An 8,296-nucleotide genomic window follows, 5' to 3' on the forward strand; every position below is an offset into this window, starting at 1 on the left:
GTCTTGCATCTTACATATAACTTTAGTGAACCTAGCTCCAATTTAAGTGAATGAATTTTATCTAGAGATACCCAAAATGCAATTTATATGGGTTTACTTTCAATTAGAATCATTGCATATTATTTCTAGAATTTCAAGTTTCAACCTACCTATAAATACCCTAAAATGCAAAACACATAATTGTTTATTTCCCTAGATTGCTTTTGGATAGGAAATAGATATGAAATTAATCATCATGGCTATTTATATACTTAGCTAAAAAAATTAAATTAGGTTTTATATTTTTAACTACACATTTTTGAAATTACAAAACAAACTCCTCTCATGAATGCTATAATCAAAGTGCAACAACATAAGCAAGAAGATATTCAAAGGAATCGAACTATGGGTTACCTTAGCAATATTACTCCATAACAGTGACATTCACTCTACCCTTTGCACTACTCTCTATATGATAGTAGAGAAGTCAAAACTTATGAGAGGCCACCCTTTGCATTCGTCAACACCTTCTACTCTCTTGACCCTTTATTGTTTTGGAAAATTAAAACATACAATTATGAAAAAATTATCTACTACTTCAAGTTTTCCTTACTCTTCACATGGGCACAGAAAGTTGCAGACAAGAGTGGATTTTGAGAATCATAATATCCTTTTGTCCACTTTCAACCAATAAAATCAATGTGACATTGAAGTTGAATAAAATAATATAAATTTTCCATAACAAAATTTGTACTCTCGCTTCATCAATTACATTGTCAAATATCTTCATATAAATTATTTTGCAAAATTTAAAGTGTTCACAATCTTTACGTCTAATTATATATAATTTGAAAATGAAACATTTAATGGATTCTAGGGTATTATCATTTTTGAATGCTACAAATTGTTTCAGAAAGCAAGATTGTAGTATACAACTTTTAATTTACAGAGGAATCCATTAGTCGCAAACTCACTGATGTGTACCAATTTCTCATATCAAAAATTTTTAGTTGTCATGTAGCCTATAGTTTCAGTAGAGCTTGGAGTTATTCAGCGTACTAGGGCACAAACTAGCATAAAATATCATTAATATGTGAAATACATTATGACCAACTTCTCCTCTCAGTAGTAGACTCCAAATAATGCCAAAAAATTTGTATGTCAATTCCATGCAGGACAAGATTTCCATTCAAATCCTATAATTAATATAAAATTTACATAGACACATGTCCATGTTTTCAACAAAAACAATTTTTCAACAAGAAGGAATCCTACATTAATTTCTTGTTTTTAGACATTTTTGGCTACGTATCACAACCCATCATTAGGAAGAGATATAAAAATTCACACAAACTACGTAAAAAATAAATTAAATGTGAAGAAATGTACAATTACGTCAAAATTATCCAAGATGGAGGCGACAACTACTTAATTACCAAAAGGAATTAATAGAATATTTTACTTCTAGTGACAAGCCTATGTTCCATCGAATTTAGATATATATGAAACAATTCAACTGGACACACCAACGCAATTTTTAAGTAAATATACAAATTTTTAGAAAGAAAAGAGTACCTTATTGAAGAGTTAACAAGGGAAGCTGTGAGGCAGCAAGTCCCTGCATGAAGAAGGCTATGGAGGACAGCAGAGAAAAGCAGAGAAAATTCATCTACGGGTTTGCCAGTGTCTATCTAGTTCTATCCAAGGTAGAAATAAAAACAAAAGCAAGTTGTTTGTAGTTTCTTGTAATCATGGAACATCTCATTGATTATCGCATGGAGTTTTGGATATTCCCTTTGCTATCCACTAGGTCAGCATGTAACAATTGAATTCTGTGTACTTGATCGACCATTGTTTTGTATATTACAAGAATCTGATCGTGAAAGATTGTTCCCAGTTTCAGGCCTTTCAACTCCTGTATTGTGATCGGTGTGCATAGTTGATGCTTAGCTCTTATTTCAGATTTATTTTCCTGTTTCTGCCTGTAGAACAATATTAAAGAATCTGAATTAACATTATGTTTGTACTACAAAACTTGTAAGAATAGATTTAAAGGTTATTTAGTTACTTTTTATCAATTTCTGAGACATTGCAAGTCTCTGAGAGAAAGAAAGCCTCTGGAGCAATTACTTCTTCATGTTGTCTTTTCATATTAGTTATCTGTTTATCAGTTTCTGAGACGTTGCAAGTCTCTGAGAGAGAGCAAGCATCTGGAGCAGTTACTTCTTCGTGTTGTCTTTTCATATTAGTTATCTGTACAACACAAGTACAAGCTATATTAAATTTTGAATTGTAAGTATATTTTATTTAACTTTTATTCAATTTTGAATTTAAATCTTATAAGAATGGAAAATAAGTATAAATTTCACACTATCTTAATAACAATATTTTATTATTATAAAGTGCATTTCACCATCCTAATTATTAATGAAACACATTTCATATAATGACAAGGTATATCCCTTATTATTAAAAAATTTGAGAAATCCAGAATCTTCTGCAAAACACAGCGATATGTCAACATAAGACCTGTTAGCTTTTATGCTCTAGGTTTAGACTTAAATGGCAAACAATTTATACGAAACATTTGACTTCTAGAATTTTATGAATTCTTGTTTATTTGTTCTCCTATTATTATTCAACCAAGGCAGACAGCAACATAATAGCTAGTCCCTGCACATATGAACCGCAAATGCATTTGTCAAAGGTAGGCATCAATTCTGATAAATGGCAAAGCTGGTGGCGGAGCTGTAAGTGAGACAGCTCAGCATGCCGCCATTTTCTCCTGTTAGCTTTTATGCTCTAGGTTTAGACTTAAATGGCAAACAATTTATACGAAACATTTGACTTCTAGAATTTTATGAATTCTTGTTTATTTGTTCTCCTGTTATTATTCAACCAAGGTAGACAGCAACATAATAGCTAGTCCCTGCACATATGAACCGCAAATGCATTTGTCAAAGGTAGGCATCAATTCTGATAAATGGCAAAGCTGGTGGCAGGGCTGTAAGTGAGACAGCTCAGCATGCCACCATTTTCTCAATATAATAATTTAGTTAATCGTTGAATATTTAGCAAAACAGATATCTTAGTGTCTTCAACTGCAGGATGATACCCACTACAAAACACAACGATATTCGTTGATTCCACCGATGAAAGCCACTTGTGGAATTAAACACCCAATTCAAAGATTCTAGCACAAAGGCGTTACGGGCATCGAGGCAAGCGCGCGTCCGTCGTATCTTTAAAAATCAAGATTCCACTGCTCCAACACACAAATATTGCCTTTTGCATTCATTTCACGTGTCAGTAGCAGTGCATGCATTTACCACTAGGCCAGAGTAACTGCAATTACGTGTTATTGCGTTCAAATAGCTCAGTTCAGAGGGAATCGCTTACAGCTGCTGAATTGAGTCCTTCCAGTTCGTCCTTTGTGCATGATCTAAACAGTCAAGAACAATCAGGTGACGGTAATGTTCTCGATATACATCCAAGTGAGTCTGTTTAACTGGACTCTTACTCGCATAACACAGTTTCAGTTGTTGAGATTAGTGAATGTTGTCTATTTGAAGTTGACGCTATTTTCTTTCATGCCGAATCGAGTTGCTGCTTGGATGAGCTCAAGCTCATGATGGAGTCGGGGTCAACCATTTTTCTAGTCTTCTACAATGTGAAGTCTGTTGAGTTTCGATGGGGCAGAGCTTCGATGGGGCAGAAGAGATGAGTGTATGCTAAAGCCCTACACACAGTTGAGAAGAAGACGACTGTGGACTCTGAAATTCATGAAGAGAAGCTACGATAAGCGGAAGATATGCTCTTTCTGGTGTTGTAGAGATAAAACACAGAAAGGGCAGAAACTGCAAGCACTGGTAACTACCTTCCCATTCGTTTCCTTCTACTACATTTGATTCCTGTTGCAAGCGATCACCCTATCCATTTTGTTTTTAGATAATATTACCCTCAGATTTATATTCAAGGGCGTGATTGGAAAACCACGAAATACGAACCTACTGCAAATTGTTTTGGATTTCATCCAACTATTCTGTGTAGTTTTTTCCAAATTTTCGCTTGGGAATTTGGTAACTGTCATTTAAAGCATTTTTTACTGTAGATTTTGGCCAGCACAGAGAAACAGGAAAATAAATTCAAGAATCAGTTCCTCGTAGCTTTCTGTGGAAAGGAGACAACCCCGTCTAAGATAATACATATAACTGGAGGAACGTCTATTCATTTTGCAGGCTTCTAAAGTTCAAAAGGTACAGTTTTCTCCTAATATTCTTTTTTTTTTATTATGTGCAAAACAAGAGGCATTATTTAAACAATTATTTCAGCTTACCTTCAAAAAAATCAAGGGTGTGCGCCTGCATAGAATCACTAGATAGCCAGCCTGCACATAGAATCACTAGATAGCTACTGATTCCTTAATTCCTTGATAAATTGTAAAAAATCATTAGACTTTATCATTTCTTACTTTAAAAATCATTAGACTTTATCATTTCTTACTTTAAAAACCAAAAAAGATATTAAAGAAGCCTAAAGAAATTGTTGCTTCTGTGACACAAATAACACTTCTATGTTACATTAAGCTTAACACTAAAATATTATATTTTGTGAAAACACAATGAAAACTAAAAGATGAAACAAATGAAATATCTTGGTAAAGATAATTGGTACTATGAAATCTCAATTTAAATAAAACTAGACTCAACTATAAAACAAAAACACAAAGGCAACACTTCTTTTAAAAAAGAAGGAGTCCAATTTCTGGTTCTATCTAAACGCATTACATTAAGTCTGACCCATTTTCTAGTATATGACGAGCTAAACATCACCCACTACGGTATCCTCTACCGTGTTCCTCTATATATGCACTTCACCATGACTAATTAAAAATAAGAACTATAGAATGCTATTGCACTATGATTGTTCACAGTTTTCAAGTTACACAGATGCAGTAATCCAAAACAGTAACTTGATTGTTAGAGAACTATTTTGTAAATTTGATGTTTAATTTGTACAATTTCTAAGTATTAATAGAGATCAGCACATTTTTGCTCCTAATAACCTTTCTTAAATATTTCTGTTTCTTTCTTAAATATTTGTGTTTTAATGTTAAACATTGATAAATGAATTTTCGTTTTCTTCCACCTCTTTCATTTTTATGAAACGAAACGAATGCCGTGACTGCATGATAAATGAATTCTAGTAACTTCATGACACAGATAAGTTTTATACCTTGTCTTCTGTGGTGCAGGTGCAGATGAAAGGAGCCGCACAACTTCATTCTCCAAAACGTGGTATAAGAACCAGCGCTCTCTCCATTTCTGCCACTCCTCCGTTGCTCCCACTCCTGCAGTTGCATGCTTCACCGAGGTTTTTAGAATGAATTTATCCAGTTTTCTAAAGGTCATAACTTCAATGGATCATGACACTTGGAAAAAGCCATAGCAGTTGTCCAAGCCATAGCAGTTGTTGACGAAGTCGTGGCAGCTATACATGCAGAAACAGTGAGATGCTTGTTCTCTTAGTATACTAAAGAAATATATTATGATTGACATTTGACACTTGATTTTTTGATTTAATGCTAGCATTACTTGCAAGCTAAATTTCTAAATTTCTAAATGTGAAGCACAAATATGATATAACCGTATGTTTTTAGCCTCCCCGCCTCGGGAAGAGGCTAAATAAGACGATCAAATGGATTGTTGTTCAAAAATTTTGGTTATTCATCATAGTAGCTACTTATTCGGGATGATAAGCATCTTAATTTAATGCTAAAAGCAACATTTTGATTCCTATAGTCCCTGGCCATTGCCAGATGGAAGGGACTAATAAGTATACCTAATATTCAAGATAACACTTTATGGGTAGTTAATTCACATCCCTAGTCCTAAGGACTTAGGAAACTATATATGCAAGAGTCTTGAGTCATGTACTTAATCGAATACATGTGTCATAGGCGATAATATATACAGAGTCCCCGAAAGTCTCCAAAGATGGATTATACATAAAGTATCGATTATATATATCAATTGTTTTCTATATATATAATTTTAAACTTGTCATTTTCCTATATACTAGTCAGTATGACATTTTTCTAAATTATAGACAAGTTAATGATGACATGTTTATTTTGAAATAAATTGTATTTGACCACTAAAACATGTGAAAACATGTAAATGAGTGTCAATTGTAAATCCAAATCCCTACACCCATTCAAATAAACAAACTTTATGATTTTATTTATTTATTAACTTTTTTTTGGTGTGGTTCACAAACACCGTGGTCATTGGGTGCCTTCTACATCCACGGAAATATCTGAGTTGATCAACCCCGAAGGGAATCGAGCCCCGCAGCCAATAACTAGGCCTAACCCCAAGGGCTTCTGGGAGAATTGACCATGTGATCTCCCATTTGGCGAGGCACTGATTTGATCGGTTGAACTAACCCTGGGGAAAATATAATGCTTTTATTATCTATGAATTCTCATCCATTTTGTTTTCTTAAAGAATATGTAGCCGCCTGCAAAGACTACCATTAGATATAAAATGGCGTGAAGTTGGAACTTAAAATTTTTCACATCTTCGGTGTGAAATGTGATGACTTGAACAAGAAAAAGAAATAAATGCACAATTCACGTTGAGCACTAGCCATATAAAGTGATCAATGAAATTTGTATAAAATAGAATCAATCTTAGGAAGTGTAGTGCCATAATCAACAAAATAAGAAAGCCAAATTTAGATCTGTATTTTGTTTAATCACTAATGAAATACTATTATAGCAATAAAAAATCTGGATTATGACCAATAAAACATAAAAAAATATAATAATTAGAATGTGCCTTACTATGTCAGTAATATTATACTTGTTACTAGTCTCTCGTATACCATGGAGTTTAGAAATCAATTTTCAAAAGTATTTGGTTTTCATTGTCGCCAATTCTTTTAATGTTTCCAGTTGGCTTCTAATATTTTATTATTATTAAAAAAATAAAAAATATAATTACTTTTTGAATTATTTGAAAATTAGTAAATTATTTGATTAGACTGATACCTATTATTAAATGTGATGTGTGTTTTAAAAAATAAAAATAAAATGAATTATTATTAAATTATTTTTTGATTGATTACCAAGTTTGATTGCACTAATTACCTAGTTTGGATTTGACATTAAAAAAAAAAAAAAAACTTTAATACATTGCACATAATTCTTTGACTAAATTTATACAAATTAGAGTTTCACAGAGAGATTTTTTTGAAAGACATGGCTCACTGAATATTTTTTTATCATTTCTTTGTATTATTTGGTCTCTCCATTTTGTGGTTTGTGTTATATTTACCTTTGGTTGTTTGATGTTTAGCAACTCTGTGAGGATTTGGCAATTTAAAGTTCTTTGTTCTATTTGAGATTTTAATAAATGGATTTTGGTTGTTGCATATAAGAACGCTTGAGAAGGTTCACTATTACCACTAAGATTATACTTTCTTAACTTTTATTGGTGTGCATTTATCAATTTGATTTCAGTTAGGGTTTTCAATATTTTCAACATTGCATCTCGATACATAGATAAATCCCTCTTGTTAAAAAGAGTGATCTCCCTAGATCCTTACGTAATCTAGAAACAAACAGACAATTGAATAACTCTTACCCTAAGCTCACTAGATTCGAATTGTGAATATAAAAGACAATGCATAAGCCTCTTACCTATTTATGAAATGCTTGATGAAGATCCCCCCTCTATCTTGATCTAGCTTCTCAACGCTTGAAAATACCTGTAACCACAAACATAAGGGTCAAAGGCATATGCAACATAACAATTCAAAGAATCTTAATCTAATTATCAAGGAGATTAGAAATTGTAATTTCATTAATGACTATCCAAAGAGCTATAAACCATTCATCATTTCAGTAAGACAGTACAATGGAAAAAAGGATTCATTCATATTAATTCAAGGGTAACAAAGAGTATTACAACCTTTTCCTTGATGTCATCAGGTTCCTCCCAAATTCCTTCAATTCTCTCCTTAGATGATAAGTTTTCCAATCACAATCCAATAGCATAAGTCTATCTTCTCTGACATCCTTAATCCCTCTACCCTCTAGTTAATTTATAGGCCAAGAGGAAGAATTTTCAAATCCAAAAGAGGAGGATGAGATTCCCTAATTGGGGGATTATGTTTCCTTGAGGAAAGGGAATTAGGTACATCATCTTACGGGTTTGGACCAAATAGATATCACTTGAGAGCTCTCAGTTGGGATATATTCACCCAACAATGCTTCTAGATCTCACTTTTTATTTTTAATTTTCTTTCATTC

The 8,296-nt window shown here is 32.8% G+C and overlaps 1 long non-coding RNA gene across 1 annotated transcript; it reads right to left on the reverse strand.

Moving 5' to 3' along the window:
• Nucleotides 1–1,565: 1,565 nt before the first annotated feature.
• On the reverse strand, nt 1,566–5,322 carry LOC149179999 (uncharacterized). The gene is made up of 3 exons (XR_016257420.1): nt 5,215–5,322; nt 2,048–2,232; nt 1,566–1,961 (listed from the first exon to the last, which is right to left on the reverse strand). It is a non-coding gene; the product is annotated as an uncharacterized LOC149179999 (long non-coding RNA).
• Between the last annotated feature and the right edge of the window lie 2,974 nt (nt 5,323–8,296).

This window comes from Pinus tabuliformis, chromosome 3_2, assembly GCF_031772625.1.
Source record: "Pinus tabuliformis cultivar Carrire ecotype Pingquan chromosome 3_2, CPIR1, whole genome shotgun sequence".
Taxonomy (NCBI): domain Eukaryota; kingdom Viridiplantae; phylum Streptophyta; class Pinopsida; order Pinales; family Pinaceae; genus Pinus; species Pinus tabuliformis.